Genomic DNA, 20,108 nt, shown 5'->3' with positions numbered 1-20,108 from the left:
GGGGGAGTAATGCTTTGCTGGTTGCATTAGTTTGCCTCGCGAGCGCCGTTCTCTCATTGAGTCGGACCATTTGAGCCTGCATAAAATACCAGGATGTGCCTGTCTTCATGCGTTGAATTTCCGCACTTCATAATTAACTGCTGTTAAAAGTGCTTCATGATAAGTTAATACATGTTCTAGTGCAGAGACATGTTTTATGTAGATTGTAGGAATACAAGCTTGGTTTTTTGAAGTACCACTGGGGCGCATAACTTTTGGTTTTTCGCAACTTTGCATGCATTGAAGGAGCATTTTCGCAAAGAACTGTAGGAAAACAGTCAAATCTGTTGCTTTATAGGTATCACATCCACAAGAGCCCCTGTGCCCGCGGGTTATCCGTCTTTAGCTGGAAGCGGAACACAGATGTAAGGCGCACCACTGGTTGCTGTGAGCCCACTTGTAGCCCCATTCGCACACTTTTACAAAACATTTTTTTTTTACTTTAGCAATCTGAGCGGGTAGAATCTTTGGAGAGCCAGGCGACACGGTGCCTCTTTCATAAATGGCAAACAAAGAGGGAGAAGCTAGAACAGAAGACAGAGGCTCCCGGTAGACATGCAGTCGAATGTGATGGATGATAGTCGGATGACAGTCGGATGATAAGTCCAGCTCAGGTGCCAGCTATTTGTTTTTTTTGCAGCGTACGTATAATGGATACCTTTAATGTGGCCGCTTTTGCATTCGGTCGCGCAACCGTTATTAAAAGTGGAGGCTGATATGACACGTATTTATGAAAGCTATTTTTGGATGAGAAGCGTCAACATTCAACATCTCCGTGGCTTCCAGAAACTTACAATGCCAACGTTTTTAACAGCAACTGGGTTGATTCGCTGTGGGTTTGTTACTACTAGCAACGCCTGTCGCATGACTCATATTCTGGCCCGTTGTTGTGATAAAAATATTGATGAGTGCGGCTTTGAATTTGCTGACAGCTTGTCACTTGTTGTCCTGCATTAGGTTCTTGAGTCTAATATGTAACCTGTCCACCGAAAAGCTGGACAAGTTTGCACACAGTCCTCGATTTTCAGCCGTAACCTTGATTCAGAGAAGTAATGAAGGTTGGCCTGGCCTCCCCTGAGGGCCGCTGACATATCTCACACCAACAGAATGAGAGAGCCTGTGGGGTGCTTTGATTTATTACCGGCCTAATTAGGTCACCCGAGGCCAAGATTAATTTGACAGGAAACAGAATCAAAAATGACATCTTTCACCGGCTTCCATCCCTGGCACTCTCCCGTACCCTCCACCAGCCACGCTAATAACACACATTAGCTCTTGGTGCGCTGGCCTCTACTGGCGATCGTTAGAATATATGGAGATGTCCGCCATACATATGGAAACCTATGCTAATTGGAGTCTAAAGCGGCACAATTACAGCAGTAAAGCTTGTGGCGGAGGCTGTGCTACAAATCACTGTAGTGCAGCAGCAGTAATGAGCCTCGCCATGGGGAGTTAGCATGATGTAGCTTGGATGCAGATGACGCATCTTCTGTGTGTGGATATACACGATGTGGGTGTGTTTTTTTGTTCTGGTTTTTAGTGCTCCAGCTCCATCTCTCTCCGTCTGTGTGATGCAATAAGGGGATTCAGCCCTGGCAGTAGCAGCAGGTCCCTCCTGTTCAGCGATAAAGCTCAAGCCGATCCCATCACTGCTGCCACCAGGAGTCATCAATAACCCAGCCAGAAGCTGCCGGGAGTGTTACTGTGTTTCCAGCGCATGGACACCTGCCCTTCCCTAGCAACCGACAGGATGAGGTGTGATCAAGACACACAAGCATCACTGTGGCTAGAAAGGATTCAGCGTAGACACTCAAAAGCACTCGCAGTCGATCTTTTTTGCTGCAAATCTGTAGTCAAGGAGTAAAATAGTACTTACTTTGTGTAATTTTGGAGCAAAACTTCTCAGCTTTTGGTAACACAAAGATCTGCTTTCAGCTGAATATAATTGAAAAAAAACATGGTTAATCCTCATCTTACAAAAAAAGGGTTGAAACCATAAGTCGCCTTCATATTGGAGAGAGGACTCACAAATAAAAGGAGGAATGACTTCGACAATTCGTCTTAGAATTTACAGGATTGTAAGATCTGTAATTATGACAAAAATACATGTTTCAGTCATGCAAATGTTTCGACAACATGGCAAAAAATGTGGCTACAAAGCCCGACTCTCCCACGGGTCAGGTTCCCTTGAGGTTCCAACCAACAGCGGCTGGAACAAAGCTGGAGAAAAGAGGCAAATCACTTCTTTCAAAGTCACCCTCAGGGACTGGTGACTTGGACGATGCAGTACAAAAAAAAAAAAAAGAGTCCACTGAGGAGCTACCAAAGCCTCTTTCCTGCCACAACACACTCCCCACTGAAGCTCCCGCTAGTATTCTCATTTCACCAACCTTCACCCCATTTTCTCCCTCCCATCCTGCCATCCCTTTAATCACCACCCTCTGACTGCCGCTTCCTTTGCTCTTGTGCAGCCCACTGTGGGCGAACATGGCTCGCTTCCCCCTAGGGGGGAAATGAAACACATGGACATCCACAGAGGCCACAGGAGAGAGTCAGACGGCTTCAGACACTCGCTGATCAACTTCCGTTCCTTTTCTAGTGAAGCCCAGCTCTGTCTTTAAACCCAACAGCAGATGAGGGCAGAAAGAGATGGAAGAAAATAACCAAAAAAAAGGTATAAGAAGCTGGGAGGAGAAACTCTCTCTGACTTTGCTTGTTTGACACGTGGTTCATCTTCGCTGTTAGTTAGCGGCAACAGAGGAAACGACGAACTGGCCAGCTTCCCTTTGCATTATTCACAACCCTTTTAATGGCCATTTACAAGGTTGTGGAATTTGACACAAAAACACAGTATGGAGCTTTGTTCCAAAAGCATGCAGCCATATTTCAGCTCTGATTCAAGCTGCCAAAAACTACTTCTAAAGTGAGTGTTGCTGCGTATGAAAACATGCTGGATGTGGTCATCTTTGAAGAACGCATCAAGCAAAAAATTGCTTTTTCAGAGATTTAAGTCTAAGCTGATTCTGGTGGTGTGTCTCAGAGAAGAAATATTAGCAACAACTATTTATAGGCAAAGTCTGCCTACTGCTTATGCAAATATAATCTCTGCTTTTACTTCACCTGACTGTTGTCTGGAACGCAGGTTTGGTGGCGGCCCATGAGCACCGGCATATACGCAGCTCAAGCTGGAGATATTTAGCATACACCTTCCTAAAAATCGCCACGGATTTGAATCAGCGCATGTATTGCAGTGCAAGGCTGCCAGCGTGAACGTTAAAAAGTCTTTCATGCCATCTGTATGTGCAGCCTAAAGGCCTTTTCACACCGAGGGTGGTTTTTTCTTTTGTATTTAAACTTTTTATTGAGAAAGTCGCAAATTCATATCGCTGCAGGTGTGAATAGGTTTGACACTAAATATTCGCAGGAGAGTGTTGTGCATTTCCCTGTACTTTATTCTTCACGCCCCCGGTGTTTAAAGGCCTTTAAGGACAAACTCAGATGACATGCGTCCTCTCGCTGTCGTGTGAAATGGATTAGCCTGTAGTTAAATCACTAGTAATCATAATGCCTGTGAGTTACACCTTCATATATCATATTATGAGGTTTGATATTATATAGAAAATGCCAACACCTGAATTTCCATGTATGAAGACAGATTAAGGTAGCAATCAATCAATATTAACGCCCTTACTTCAAACTCGAACATTACCATTCGTAGCGTTTGACGTTCTTCCTCTGACTCTTGGCCCTTTGTTGGAACACATTTTCCATCCTCCCATTTTTCACATTAACGATGTGACACCCCCATAGTTTAATGTAATAAGAATGAATCAGTTGATTGATACGGCGCTGTCAGAGGGAGGACTTCTAATGTGACAGAGACGATGGCTAATTCAATAGAGCAGCTTTGCAGAGCTCAATGGCGAGAGGTTGGACTCGGTACGAAGATGTTGAGTACTTTTGCTACAGAGCCGGCTGCTCGATGCTCTATGGGTGACTTTGGAAGACATCTGACTTTGCGCCGTCCTTTGTGGCAGGCAGAAAACGGCAGGCGCTTATCTCCTGCCGTCTGCTGGCTTATCTACTGCTCACCTACACGTCGATGGGAAATCAATGGCAAGCCTTCAGTGCGCCGTCAATATAACAAATGAACAATTCAAACGAGCGCTGCTGAAGGAAGACCCTCGCTCACAAAAAGGTGCTCGTTCAGCCTCCTCCGGGGCAGATGCACAGACAGGTCAGAGTCCATGTGACAACATGGGAAAGACACAGACAGCCCAAGGGCTGGGGCAAAAGTCTATTACTGTCCTCTCCAGACTTCCATAGTCTGAAAACAATAGAATCTTTTGAGTTATTTCAAGCTACAAAATCACTCAAAAGTTGACTTAAGTTATGCTGCTTTTTTTCCGACTAGAAAGCTGTCACACAACCTCCATCATGCCAAAACTCCCACAAAGAAATACCTTTTAATACCTGTATTTAATTTCTCAAACGCATTCATTTAATTGGTCTTAATTAAGTGCAACAAAGGGTGGCTTCATTCGCTCATTAAGTTATTATATTAAACACACGGAATAGATTGCCAACAAAGTGAGTCAGATGTTGAATCTGCTGTCCAAAGCACTTTCAAAGAAATGTCACGGGCCCCAGAGGGCCAGCCAACTTCCAGAAACCTCTCCGGTGAAATCTGCCCTTCATTACATCCTGCCAACACTCGCACATCTCTCCGTCTTTCCGCCGCCATTCTGTCTATTTCACCGGTTGGTTTTCTGCCTTCTAACACTTCGGGAGAGGAGCTGTCAGAAATTGCTCGGTTCGATCCGTCTCCCCTTGTTTGCCGCAGAAACATTCCCCAAATCATCCTCCCTTTAAAACGCGCCAGGCTCACAAAGACAGGCCCCATCGCAATTGACCTTCAGAGTCTCGAAGAAGAGGAAAGCAGAAAGCCCGTCGAGAGGACGACACTCAAGCTGAGAGCTCAATCAATACAATACCTGAGGATCAGAAAATGGCGAGTGCCCCCCCCCCCCCATTGCAAAGGTGATCTTGAAACCTCTGCGAGCTCTTCAGAAGCATTTATCTTTACAAGCAGGGCATCAAGACATCTCTGTCCGGTGGATGATAATGTTTTATTTGTTTTATGATTTTGTTTCGAACCAATTGTACTTGGCGTTTACCAATTACTCTTACTTGAATGTATTGTAAGAGGGACACAACACTTTTACTTGTTTTTCCCATATCAAACATAACAAGGCTGCTCTGTTGTCAAATAGCTACAGCCCTCATGGCTCAATTTAACCAACTGGAAAATGTAAATGTGAAATAACGGATGACCCAAAGTCACAGCAGGATATTCAGATGAGACAACTCCCCGACGTCACTCTTTCACATTCCCCTCCATCGGAGAATGACTTTCAAACCGTGCTAGTGGCTCATGCTAACGAAATACAGACCAGAGGGATATGAACGCTGGTCTGAGGTCAGTATGTCAGAACACAGCGCTGGCAGACAGCAGCAAGTCCGTCTACACATACAGATCAAATGTTAAATGAAGAGTTTGACATTTTGGAAAACACACCAATTGGCCTTCCGGTTTACGATCTTCAGGGTTGACGAACAGTAACGTTGACCACAGTCAGCAGAGATGACTGTGTGCTGACATTCCCCTGGCTACAAGAGACAGTCACTTTCTCACAGGCCATGAATGTGCTTCTAGAGAGGGTGAAAGCTCCACTCGACTCCTTGTCTTTGCAGCAGAGACACAGAGAGAGGCGCTTCGTGGCTGGTTAGCTCTGACTACTAACATTTAACCTTTGCAGCACTCTGAGGAACAACATGTTCACTTGCTTACCGTCAAATGTCCTTCAAGGACGTCAGCTGACGCTTGGTAAGAGCATCGGTATCTGGCCTAGAAATGTGTTCAACAACAACAACACGTGGCAAAATCACAAGGCCAGTGCAGTCTTTCCCGAAAACAAACCAATCATCACTCCCAGGAAGAGGAGCGACTGCCAGGCCTGCTCAGTATGAGCATCTCAGTATCAATCAGTGCAATCAGAACCCTTTATGGCACAACACTTGGGTTTTATGCATCCGTTAGCACACGATAAAGACATGACAAAATCCTTACTGGTGTAAGATACTGTAAGCTCTGACGAAAACAAGGATAAAGAATCGCTGACAGAAGTGCGAGGGAGGAGAGTGCTGTAGTTACGACGTTTTCCAAAAAAAACAAAAGGGTTTTAATACATCTGCAGCCAGTTTAAGCTTGGATGATAGTGTTTGGCAGTATAAAAAGCACTTACTGCAGTAATGTGCAATCTTTGAGGATAAAAAGGTAACCTCTCGAACTCCTGAAGAAGAAAATTACAGAGTAAACAATAAATTATAAGCCACTAGGATCCTCTCTTAGACCTGCTGTGTTTAAGAGAGGTATTGCACACTAGAAACGGCGGAAAAGGTTGAATGAGCGTCGACCATAAACTCATGAATGCCACTTCAAAACAACCTTCATCAGCAGCTTTTGATACCAAAAGAAAAAAATACATTTTAATCATCTGGTAAACAATCTAAGAGCTTCTTTTTCTTCTCTCTCTTTCTCTCCTTGTGCGTCCCTTATACACTGATGTTAGGAGCCCAACAAATACCTCCAGAACAGCTTGCCGCCCATCCAACCATATTGCCAAATGAGCACCGGTGGCGGGCCAAGTGGTTACGGGTCCCATTAACTGAGGGAGGAGGTGCTGCGTGGGTGCAGCAAAAGGAATGTGATCATCCTCGGGCCCACACATTTGGCTGACGACAAGTCACTAACAGAGAGAGTTCGGGGAAACTAAAGAAAATCAACAAAATTCAAAGCTAAGTGAGAAAGAAAGAGATGGAAACAAGAATCCTATTTCCTTTCACTCTGACCCGGCAGATTTGTTTTCATAGATCAAATTCTGGAGACAGATACCGAAGCAATACAAACGGGACAAGTCTTTGTGTCCCTTTCTTCAATGATTAACTGCTTGTTAACGGGTTAATAAATCCTCAACTCCTTAAGATAAATGGACAGTTTAAAAAAACAACAATTGGATGATCTGAAAATTGCATTGACGAATACTAAAGCCCTTTATTTTATTGAAATTATGAAACATTGTAATTTTACATACGCGCAAAAAAATACCTGCATTTAATCTTAAAGAACGAATCAAACTCCTCCTGCGGTCATTAAATCCAAAAATTGCGGCGGTGAGAGTGGACTAAACAACTCGTGTCAGGCTACAAATTGGAGGCAATGTGATTGCTTTCATCAAAAATAATGAGTACAATTTCTCCAGAGTTCTAAGGTCTTTTGTAATGGATTGCGTTTGCTGGACAAGCTGCAGCTATAGCTTTATTTCCTTCGTGTATATATATCGACATTGAGATAGCATAACACTGCCAACATATAACATCACCTCTCGCCATTCAGTCAGCCTGCAAATCAATGCAGAATTGTTACTGATATTGTTATCAGTAAAATGTCACACGTTTCAATCAAACACCCTCCCAGTCACAGCCACCGCAGCTGTCGGTGCTGAATTGCTTCCTGGATGCGTTCTCCCCCGCACGTTCAAAAACAGGATGCGCGCATCTGTCATACTTGAACGTGAACAACAACCTCTATTCTCCACAGTGGAACCCATATGTGGCGTACAATCGCCTGCACGGCTATCAATTACCGCGCATGAAAGAAAGACAGATTCTCGCATGCAGATGGCGTAGAATGCTGTAAAGCGCCGACGGCCAGTTGGTTAGCGCTGACACAAAGACAAACAGCTAGAGAGCCGGGTGTTGAAGCAGATGACAAACAATGGTTGACTTACCTATGTAGAGAATCCACATGAGGCAGGTAGCATGAAACAAGAAAAGAAAGCAATCATTAGTTCAGTGATCACAATATCAAGCAATACCTTCTATGAGTTAGAGAATGGTGTGATATTCTTTATAAGTATTCGGCTGTCTTTGAAGTCCCACAGCTACAGCTTGTACACAGTGGAATCAGCTTTGTGTGCACGGATCCCCCTCCCATACCTGTCCTCTCCTCCCTCTCGAGGTACTCCTTAATGATTTTTAATCCACTAGTCAAGAACAAATTAGCATCTCTGCTAGCGCTCCCACAGTCAGGCTGCACAACTGGGAATCATCAGGGTAGCGGGGGAGAAAGAAAAGAAAGAGCACTGGGAAAGTTTACTTTTCTCAGAGTCGTGACCGATGGAGGGGAGAGGAGGAGAGGTAGCGGAGCGAGAGAGAGAAAGAGAGCTCCAGGGGCTGTGGCACAAGTGGTAATTAGCAAACTTGTAAAATGAAGCAAGGCGGGAAGCATAATGATTGCCGATATACTTCTGATGTCCTGGTTGTGCGGTTTGGCAGATGCTGAGGGAAACTGAAGATGATGCAAAGAGAAAGAGCTCAGTGGATGTGAGCTGGGAGGTAGATTCAAGCTAGAGAAGAAAGAATTTAAAAAACAGCCTTATACATATAAATAACCAGTTAATTCAGTGATCGTCAGAAGGTAAATAAAGTGAGATTAGGAACAATATCACCTTCCTCCCACAACATCAATGTGTGGTTCCCGTGGCTCTTTTCCTGTCCCTTGTGTGTGAAAACAGGAGCTAAAAGGTTTGACAGCAGATGTCCCGCTTTGCATCATTTCGGTCCCCGTGGTTTAGACGGGGAATCTCAGCAGAGCATCCATGATGTTCAACAACAACAACCTGGGTTCACGTTTACACATTTGCTCACATTGAGAACAGAGTGGCAACAACAGGAGAAAAGGATAGCTGAAACGATTACGGATCCAAAAATGAGTCAGAGAGTTTAAAGAAACAGGCAAGAAACTATAGAACAATGAGGAAGTGAGAAGGAGAAGAAGAAGACAACAGATGAGGGAGCATGAGTCAAACGAACCGTTTCCAATGTATCAAACTAGACACCTCCGGCCGCCTACCCTCTCCAATCATCCCTGCTACTTCCACTATGATGGCTGTCATTCATCTTTCACCAGTCAGTCTTGTTTGGTAATTTGATGGCTCAGGGCCTGAGGGAACAGAGAGACGAGGAGCTCAGTATGACAGCAGGGCGGAGGCTACGCTTTGTCTACGGTGGGAGACTATAGTCCTGGAGCCAAACTGCCCAATTTAGACAGAATTATTCCCAAATGCCTGCAGACTCTTACCTCTACTGTGGCTACAGGTCTTTTTAAAATTCTCTAAAAATGCTTTCCTACTTCGCGCATCAAGTTCAGCTTGAACATCATATTCTGGCCATACTTCAAGACTTCATAACTTTACAGATTGTGTCCTGTCTGAACTGACTGGATTGACTAAACTGCCACTTTTCTCTGGTGATGATCCATTGGATTTACATTGGACACAAGACACCAGACCATCCCTGACCTGATTAAACTGGAAACACGTAGACCCAGTTGGTCCTGTTTAAGGTTCCAGTTACTCGGAAAGAAGTGGACCAATGAATATTCAGAATATTCCTTCCCGCCAATGCCGGAGAACAGATCAGATACCGGTGCTTTATAAAGACGTCACTGTTTAACTGGTGCCTCACAATCTCGGTACAGATTCTGAAGGTTGTACAGATCGGGTAGCCATGTTGTTCCTGTGCAGCGTAAATGAGCTGATAAATGATACGATAACGTGATATCTGATCCGCCAACAACCGATCCAGCATTGTAGGCTGCATAGTCATCTCTGTATCAGACAAACGTCAGTATAATCAACTTTGAAGTGGAAAATAGCTGGTGTTTCACCATGAACAAATTAGGTTCCTGTTGCTATATAAATGGACTGACTACAGGCCAATACAATCATTTACAACCCTTTTTATCGTGCGTATAAAAGTCTCTTCCAACATTGTCCGAGAGGTTAAGAGTGAGAGCAAAATTGCATACAGTCTCACCGTGAAATGCCTGCTAGAGAGAGAGTGCCAGCCGTCACTAATCACTTTAGAAACACCACGAGGTATCTCTATTCATGTGAGCCGTGAACGTGGAGGTCAAATGAAGAACAATATTCAGAAGAGGTTCTGCTATTCAAACCTCTTTCCTCCACTAATGGGCCACAGAACACATTATCCTTCACCCATCTGCCGTATTTGCGTACCTTCCCCAAGTGCATTAAAGCGGCATTAAGGGAGCGCAACCGCTAACCAAACTTTTGAGGACATTGATGTCCGCTGAAGGGGGTTTTAAAGGAAACCTGAGACAACAGCTCATTTCTTCACAAACCAGCAATCGGAGTGTTTAGGTGCTGTCGGCCGCGATTGATCGAGGCAGATAATTGGGTCCGTAATAGAAACAATGCTGGAGGTAAAGCTCCACAGAGGCCTTGCAGGGGGTTTGAATACGATGATTGCTGATTGTGCTGATTGTGCCTCGCCGAGAAGCTGCCAATGTGCCATTTCAAATGTTCTCCCCCTCCCTCTTCACTCCTCCTTTGGAGCACAGCATGTATTTGAGGGCATCTCATTATCTAATAAAACCTACTGATTGGTACTACAATAGTATCTGAATATTGAAGAAGGGTTGCAATCAGTTGAAGGATCGAACAATAATCAGACGTACAACGGATGTAAGACCGCGTGATTCTGTCAGAAATGCTCATCTTGATTATTGAGCTAAACATCATTATCCCAGCTATTAATCACGTCAATTCATCTCAATTAGAAGAACAGTGATTTCATTATTTCAGAGCGGTTTCAACTTATAATTACCCACAGGTTGAAGCTCAAAATTATTTTTTTTTTGCAGACATTTCAATGATTGATTTTGCGAAGCTAAAAATGCCAAAAGCTGATACATTTGTGGCTACCACACTCGCTGAGTGCACAGCCACTGATGTTTGTCTCTCGGCACTCTTTGGCTGCGTTTGAAATTGCACACCACTGTACTGCACACTGACATGCATACCACATACTAAATCAGTATGTACTGCCTACTGCCTACTGCATGAACACTTATCTATGATTTCAAAAGGCTCACTGAAGTATGCTCACGCGAAGGCCGGGCCGGTCTCAAGGCGCCCCGCCAGCGACTCCGTCACATCTCTGGCTCAACATTCACTCTGACTCACTGCAACATCATCCTGAGAGGTAGTCAAAAACATTCACATGCAGAATTCCTGGTAGATACCTTTGTAATCTAAGTGACTGCTGCCATAATTGCTTGTCAGAGTGGTTAAATCATGTCTCATAGTTTAATAGAGCGGTGCAGTGTTTTAATGACTGAAAACACTTTAAACCCACGGGTCTGTTTATTTGTCAAACAAGCAGTTGAGGATCATATTTTATCGTCCCAGCACCTGAAGCAGCACGCCCACATCAATGCAGCCTCCTTTATGAATACAGTGCCACTTTCAGCCTGAATGCTTGAGGTTAAGAGTACAGTCAAGAGAATCTATAACATCCCGAAGGGATACTTTGGCCCGGAGACAGAGTGCGGCGATGAATAAAAAAAAACGACGAAAACATGGGTTAACGCCAACATCGGCGGTTTCTATTTACGACCGTTATGCGGAGTTTGGTGAATCAAGATAAACTGTTGGACAATGTTTGAGAGAAAGCAGGGAGAAGAGCAGACGCGCCGGATATCAGAGAGCAGACATCTCTCTTTTATGGCATAGGAATGCATAATTGTCATCTGGGGACCATTAAAGTAAACATGCAGCATTAAGAGTTTACACAAAAGCATTGCATGCTATCAAAAATAAATTGACAGTTGTTATACGTAGCCATTATATAAACTAAAGTTATGAGCTTTATGTTCAACGTAAAAGCCATGAGTCGTTTGAAGTTACACATCTGCAAAATCACACACACAATTGAGGATAATGTTAACATCAGCCAAGGGCAAGTCTTGGCCTTTCGGAGTCAAATTTGTGCTCCACAGAGAGGCAATTCAGCTCTTTTTTTTCTAACGGGGGCTGTGTGTCCTTGATAACTACAGTAGGACTCTGCTAAGTATGACTCAGCATCCCTGAGGGCAAAGGAGCAGCTGATACAGAGAACGACAGCACGAGACACAGGGAGGGAAAAGAAGACAGTCATGAAGCTCAGTGGGAGGTTTGCATCTAGCAGAGACGGATGGTGATGTGGATGTGAAAATCAAAAGGGAGAGCAGGAGGCAAATATTTTTTTGGAAGAAGGGGAACGTGAGAGAGAAGACTCGGCACCACAATTGAACCATTGAGGGCGAATAGAGGCGACAGTGATTACTCAGTCCTCCCACGTTCACCGTGATGTGCCACCGACACCCATCAAGGAGTTCGTTGACAGACCGCATTAAGTATTACCATGTTGCTGCAGCGCTATAAGACTTATCCAAGGCACTCTACGCCACATGCTAATTTCATTAGAGCTGCTATGCAAGAGAGACATCTTTGTATGCAAATGAGTCGAGTGCAAGTAAATTACTGCTCGGTCCTGCCAGGTGTGTGATTATGGATGTGGGGTGTTTGTACTGTAAAACTCATCCAAATATGAGACGCCTTTTCATGCAAATTCTACAATGAAACTGTACGTGAATACTAAAACTTGTGGTCAGTGTTTTGGCATGAAAGTACAATGCACCATGGTACATGAACTGAAAGAATTAGCTGTTATAACATCTAACACATCGTGGTCATCAGCGATCTAATGTCTGAATATCACTGGATATTTCTTTCCAAATATAGAAACACATGCAGTATTTAGAATAAAACATAAATTTGTTGACAAAGCAAATTTCAATTCAATTAGAAGAGATAACAAATGAGCCTTGAGCTTTTCTAGTGAGAATCTGATGACATCATCTGCAGAGACGTACAGGCTGTACGTCTCTTTGGGGGTCTCTCTGCCCCCTAATATAAAAACTGCTCCTGCTATGTGGATATTTCCTTCAGTGCAGCACTGTGTTGTGTTTGATGTTGGACTCCTACAGCTTCCACCTGTGGGTGTACGGGGATATAATCAAAGGTAGTTCTCAGGCCCTAGGCATCGCAGGGGGGTAAGCCAGCTCTACAGTGACTCTCTCCAGGGTTAGGATCTGCACTCAGTCGTGTCCCCGTTAATCTGGATGTGTACTCTGTAATTTACTCTGCTTTTCTACCGTATGTATTGCTAAACAGCTGAACATATTGAACTGGGCCTTCTTGTGGCAGCAAATAGCTTTTGGAAGCATCAAGAGAATACAATCCAGCGAACAATATGTTTAAGCCAATCCATTCCTCTCGTTAAATCTCGATTTTTTTTCCTTGAAAACCTGTGTAAAACTGAAAAAGAGTCTTAATTGTGCCATAAATATCCTTCTTCCCTCTCGCTATTTCATCTGAAAGCTGAGCCTTAACAGTGAACTGTACAACGAAAACATTACACATTCGAGTGAAAATGGATTAACCCACAATATCACTTATCTGAAAGTTCTTTCCCGTGAGGTTCTCTCTTGTTATACTCGGAGATGCTGCAGGGCTCTTTATCTTGGAGAAAGCTGGAGTACTTCAAAGTAGCAGCTAGAACACTGTCAGAGCAGAAGATATGTATATATTGAAGGCTTAAGCAAAAGTCATATTTGCGGGTGCATTTGAAGGTTGCGCCTCAACACTTTTCCTGGCACGTCGTCGTCTTTTTCTCGTGACCCAAAATGATTTTTAGTTAGACTGCAGATTTCTGAGGAAAGATGCAAGCGGCTGCTATTCCTCCATCTTTGCGCCCAACATTGCCACTGATCCTTCACATGAAATGAATACAACGGGTGCTAAGGAATCGCAGCCTTCACCTGGAATCACCTTTACGACACTGCATGTACCATAAATGTGTTTGCTTCAGCCAGAGGAGATGTGGAGTTGCTTCCCTTGCTGCCTTCAAACTGCAGTCGGACTCATTTCCCTTCATTCTTAAGGGCTTTCTGGTGCACAACATAAATTTCCACACCTTCAAAAAATGTGCGGCGCTTGTTTCAAACATTTGTTCAAGGTGTCATTTATGTGAACAAAAGTACCTCTTCAAATCTGACTAATTGCCTTTAAGTGAAACCAATCTCATCTCACATATTTAATTACTGGTTTCATTGTATGATTGAATTCCATTTAAGCCCTTCTACGCGGAGTTCATAATTTCCATGTCACAGTTGACTTAAGGTTCGCTTTGATTTGTAAACAGTGACTCAAGTTAAAAGCTGGGGAAGACTTCAAGCATTTGAAAAGGTTTTGATTGCATGAGAGCAAACCGTGCTGTTCTAGATCATTCTTTGTGGATGAAGAGACAGAGGCAACAGCGAGCCGGGGTGTGAATCCAGCTCTCCGATTCTAGACCTGAGAGGGTGAAGCGTGTATGGCAGGTGTGACAATCCATCCCCCAACACCAGCTGGGTTTAGACGCTGCCTGACAGCAGAGGGCTCAGTGGAAGCATGCGCATAACCGGGAGGTCGATGATGTAGAAGGAAACTTTAACCACTTTCCCCGGGGGAATCATTAGTTGAATTGAATCCCATTTGTGTACAACCAGTGTCTGAATTAAACACCTGCCGCGCACCAAATTCCCACAACATTTGTCTTCGTGGGTAAATCAATAGGGGCAACAACGACTTACTGTACAGTAACATTTCAACACCGTGTTTGTGTCAAGTCTGAAGTTTTGCCTCTTTTAACTTAAGCTGACCATCATAACTCAATGTATGCCCGTCCAATGAGAGCAGAGTAATGAGCGTATCAACCTGTCTGTACAACTTACTGCAGAAATGTTTCTCCATCTTCTGGATAAAAGCTTGAGAAGGTTTCATCATTGCACTCTTAGGCAACCAATCATGACTTGTAAAAGTAAATATTGGTATCTCATCAAACATTTGTAGAAGAGATTAAACAATTATTCAAATCACCAATCAGCCAATCATTGCAAAGACAATCAGATTGATTAACAAATGAAGTCATAGTTTGTTCAACAAAATTATTGTATTTCCTGTTAAGCCGTCATATTTATCTTGGGACCCCTTTGGGGGGCCACAACCCTTCGGTTGGTAATGACTTCTTTCAATATATTTTTGAAAAATGCCAAACATTGGAGCAGCCATGACCTTAGGGTTGATGATAACACCCCATGTCATCACTCCTTTCTCCCACCTAATTAGTTGTCCTCTCCAGGATGCCGGCTATCAAAATAAAAGCAGGAATCGGAGGACATCACCTCATTAACTGGGGGCATTGTGGTGGGCACTTCACACAATTTCATAGACCAAACGAGCCGAGCGGCACAAACAATGAACTGCAATAAAGCCCGTTAAGAGGGAAAGTTTCTCCATTGTACTAGTCACAAAAAAATGCTCCAGGCAGTACTTCTTTCAGACATGAAATAACCACAAACTAAAATTGGTTCTGTCTGGTGGGCTGAAACGTTGTGTTTGGACAGCAGAACAAGATCACAAAGTGTTTCAACCAAGATTTCTTATGTCACTTAAGTCCATTGAGATAAACTAAGACCAGAAACCCTTAATGACTCTCTGTTGATGTTTGTTTTTAGAGCAAAACGGCGCTCGAGTGGCCCAAGACCCACTTCTACAGCCCCTGTGTTTGATTGTCTGTGTGTGTGTGCAGGACAATATGTTATTGCAAAACAAATAACACAATATCTGATCGACTTGGTGTGTGGGAGGAAACACATCCTCTATCCCGACGAAAAGATGGGAAACAACAAAGAAAAGCCAGAGAAAGAAATCAATCTACTTTCCTGTGTGAGGCGGAATTGGATTTTGACAAAAATAAAGCTATGAAAAGAAAACAGTCATGTACCTCACCACCGTCGGTGCTCAGGTTATTGTAGTGCTGACAGCATGGCAGCCCTTTTCCATTACATGTTGTGTATATGACTAGATGGTAGTATGCACATGTCACGTTACATAATGGAGGTGGCAGAAAACTTCGAGTTCTGGTGTCCTGAAAAGCGCGAGGTTGAAGAACGCAGGTGGGAATTTGAACTGCAGTTGAGTGAACAGCTGCGACATGCTGGTGCCGCTGGATGGAAAGAAAGCAGAGAAGTGTGTTGGCGAGTGGGGGCGTCCAGCTGTGTTCCAAGTGCGTTACACTTCCAAGTCGTCTCCGCGCGTGTCTTTCCTCACACACACTCTGGGACTCGGAGGACGGCGATCCCGCCATCGATCGATTCCATTGGATGATTCGTCTTCATTAACGCCGAGCCGTATTAAAGCAATCCCCCGCGGACGGGCGAGAGAAGAGAGCGGCCGAGGGACTCGGGGATACGCTGCGCGGCACGCCACCAAATTTGCAGAGTCATCTCAAATGCAAAGAGGGGTCAAACTGCTGCCATGCGCCATATGGTTGTGCGTCGGCATTAAAAGACAACCACGTCTGTGCTTGTTTCGGATTATATTTGATTAACCCGTTTGAACTGATGAAAGTGGTCGTGATGCTATTGTCATTAAAATCGGGAAGCTGCGGCGTCTCTTTGCCGCCGTTAACCCACGCACAGTTTCAACACCGACCTCTCTTCACAAAGACTGATCTCTCCACATCTCTTCTAGTGGAGTGTTTGTATGAAAGGTAGAGGTTGCCAGTTGATCATATCTCTTCCTTTAAGCCTTCAGCATCACATTCCCCCTCCTCTGCCGGTTTGTAACTGACAGGCACCTGTCCTGTCCTGACCTACTCCATCAGCGGGGCAAGGGTGCCACCCGGGCACACTGTCACTCCTGATCGCGCTAAGTGATGCGGCACATAGTCAACCGGCGGAACCCATTAGTGCTCTTACATCGGGAACCGCTGGAGAGAGCGTGTGCGATGATGCGATTCATTTGGAGGGGGTGAGGGAGCGCAGGAAACGAGCGTGTGCTCACACGTGTGTATTAACGAGGAGGCTGGTGTTCGATGTCAGCGGGGGAGAGCGCAAGGTTCGCGGGGAGTTCATGGTGAATGTCTCTCGTTCCCGCTCCCCGTGTCCTATCCGTCCCGTGCACACTTGACAGCAGGTTCTGCCCGGCTGCGAGGGGACCCCGACTCGATGCGTCTGAATCAGTCACACTTGTCCGGCCTCGTCTGCGGGGCACGGGGTGGAGAAACAGGACGACGGGGCGAAAAGACGACGAGAGCGAGGGTGCTGAGGGACAGCTGGCTGTCGGCGTTCATTTCATTGGCTTTTTATTTCACTGGCTGTCAAATTTATCTTCCAGCTGTCAATTTTATGTTTGTTTCTTTACTATATGCATCTGGGGCCGTGTGAAATACGTCTCAGCACGCATCACATTTTCTGTCTTCTTCAGACACTTAAGGCCACTTCTTGTTTCTAGAAAACTTTGGTTCAAATCTCAGAATAGTTGGAAAACTCTGTTCACGAACCTTCAATCAGTCATTTTGTCGTTTCTGATTCATCCTTAAATTTACAGTCAGACCTTCAAACGCGCTGTAGTTGCAACTTCTTCACTCATGATTTCTAAATAATTGATGGAACATTAAGTAGTAATGCTTAAACGCTTGTTTAATTAGACATGAATGTTAAATTGCACGCACAAGCTATAAATGATGCATCAGTGGGTTTGTTAAACATCCCTTAATCACAACAGACATTTTCTTTTAAAACAGGAACTTTTACAGGATTGTTCTTTACCTCTTATTAAGTATTAACTATCTGAACTCTGCAAGGAATACCAGTTGACAAACACTACAACACCAGACTGTTTTGCTGCATACACGTGCAGGCAACGGTAATGTCGCTGATTTTCGTACACAACAGATGGATCATGCTAAAGCCAATTGATGACTTTTAATTCATCCAGTTCCATTCATTCTTTATTGTAAAACTTTTCTTTTACTAAATACTACACAGCTCACATTTTCAAAGGAGCTCTACCCGTTAGTTACCTAGCTGGCTAAATGCCCACACACACACACTATGTATTCGATACATTAATGAGATATTCCCACGGTCACAAATGCAGTTTGAAAACGCATCTTCTAAGCCAACAGGGAAGTCCTCAAAGTGTCCAGAAATCGACATATTTATGAAAATTCTTTTAGGTTTTGAACAGTAAATATACAGTACACAATGTTTTCTTAGCCCGTTGTCAGAAACTGAATATAATGCTACTTGCAGGAAAGTAAAACCAGCAAACGAGCCCAAAGAAACCGGACCTCAGGCTTTGGTATCCATTCCCACAGACAAACATGCTCCACGTGCTCTCTCCGTCTCGCCCGAGGCAGTCCAATCTAACAAAGCTGAATGAGCAGGAGAGGATTACTGCCGGGCGGGTCATCGGTGGAGGAGAAAGTCAGCTGTGTTCTGAGCCTCAGCCCGTGCACGTGGTCTTAAAGTCACCATGCGTGTGAGGCCCGGCTCCCCGGCGGCGTCACCTTGGCCTCGGAGCCCGCACGCCTCACCTCTTCGTCAGCCATGCGAACGAAGGGCCTTTCAGACAAACGCTGGGGCTGAGGGGGTAATGATATCCTACGCATTATATCAGGAAGGCACCGGGGCCATGTGGCTCTGTGAACCTTGTTGGATTGATTTATTACAATGGCAGTGATTTCTTTGTGATGGATGGCGAATGGAGGCTGCAGGGCAGGGATGGAACTTCCATTTGTTGATTAAAGATGCCCCGTGTGTTCTATATATCTGCATTCGTGCGTGTCACTCTGTACAAGAAGCATGCATCGCTCACGCTTTGATCATTTGCATGTCTGACTGTTTACTGTTGCATGACTAACAAGGATTTTCCGCCGCACACTCATAAGCGCCACCGAGGCCCCCGACCTCTCGCCAAACAGTTTCCCCCGAGCTCTCAATCTCACAGCCGGAGCAGGAAATTGTGAATGTCGGTGTCAGAATCAGTAAACATGTCTGCAATGTCGGATGTCACCAATAAGGTGATTTCAGGAGCGTTACCCAAATTCAAATTTCAAAAGCGCATTGAAAGATTTGAGCATTTTTCTCGGGAACCATTGATTTCCATTCATCGTCAAACCCAACTTGCAGAGACTCGACGCACGCTTGAGATCCAGAAGGTAATCATAGCGACATTAGTCCCGATGTGATGTTATTCCTGTGGTGGTATGTTTGCAGTCACATTTTCAAAAAGTCTGGCGACATTGAGGACACGCCAGCTTTCAACATTTGATAGACAGCGACCTTTTTAATTCAAGACAAGAACCTCGCTTTGCTGTGATGTCCATGTTTCTCGTCGGAGCTTTCACAGCGGGCCATTCGAATAGAAGTATTATCATGGAAGGACCGTATAATGACCGTATAATTTACCGTATAATGTTGTGTACATAAGTGTGTGCTTACAATCGCCAATAAAAAAGTGTGACCATGCCTATGTTGGGAAACTTGTCTGAACACAATCTAAAGATGTTGAAGTGTCAGCACTCATGTTGTTCACTAAGCAGCTCAGCAAATGGCTGAAAAAAAAGATGGGATCTCAATGACATGTACTTGAATGAAAAAGGGGGCGGGGGTGTCCAGTGTGTATTTTCATCTACAAGTTCTATTTGAGATGAATTATGAATAATCTGTCTACAGTCCTTTGTCCCATAACTTGAAGTGAATTATTATACGTCTTGCTGTCAGCAGCGTCCTTTGGTTTCTTGTTCCGTTGCTTTTATCTGCTCGTCGTGATTCAGACGGCGAGCTTCCCTAATGTGAAGGTGCATCGCATGAGAGCGCTCTCGTGAAAAAGAAACAAAAAAAAAAAAAACACACACCGCGCTATACCTCCATCTCAATCTGACCCCCTATCATTTATTTAAAAATCACAGAAACCTTTCAACCAATTCCAGCCTATTAAAGTCCCTTCTTCTTGCCTCCTTTGAGTGTGCCGGTGTGGTGGGTGCCGCCCCATGCTTTGTCACCTGAGGCTGGCAGCAGACAATGCCTCGCTGTCTAAAAAATCCACTCAACAGCAGAACTACCTCACTCACTTGACAGCCGCTGAATGAAGCACTATATGACGGAGCAGATGAATGCTAGAATGGGCCCGAGAGTTGAGTCTGCAAACGGTTTTTTTCAAATGCCAACCGGCCTCCACATCACATGGTGCATAAAGAGATACCCCTGT

General features: G+C 44.4%; 1 protein-coding gene across 1 annotated transcript in view; it reads right to left on the bottom strand.

Annotated features, from left to right (window-relative positions):
* Positions 1-20,108, bottom strand: part of ncam2 (neural cell adhesion molecule 2) — a 189,199-nt gene that overhangs the window by 138,418 nt on the left and 30,673 nt on the right. The window lies entirely within an intron of this gene.

Source organism: Melanostigma gelatinosum, assembly GCF_949748355.1.
Source record: "Melanostigma gelatinosum genome assembly, chromosome: 24".
Lineage (NCBI taxonomy): Eukaryota > Metazoa > Chordata > Actinopteri > Perciformes > Zoarcidae > Melanostigma > Melanostigma gelatinosum.
Note: the sequence above shows the minus strand (reverse complement) of the source record. Positions and strands in the feature narration are given on the sequence as shown.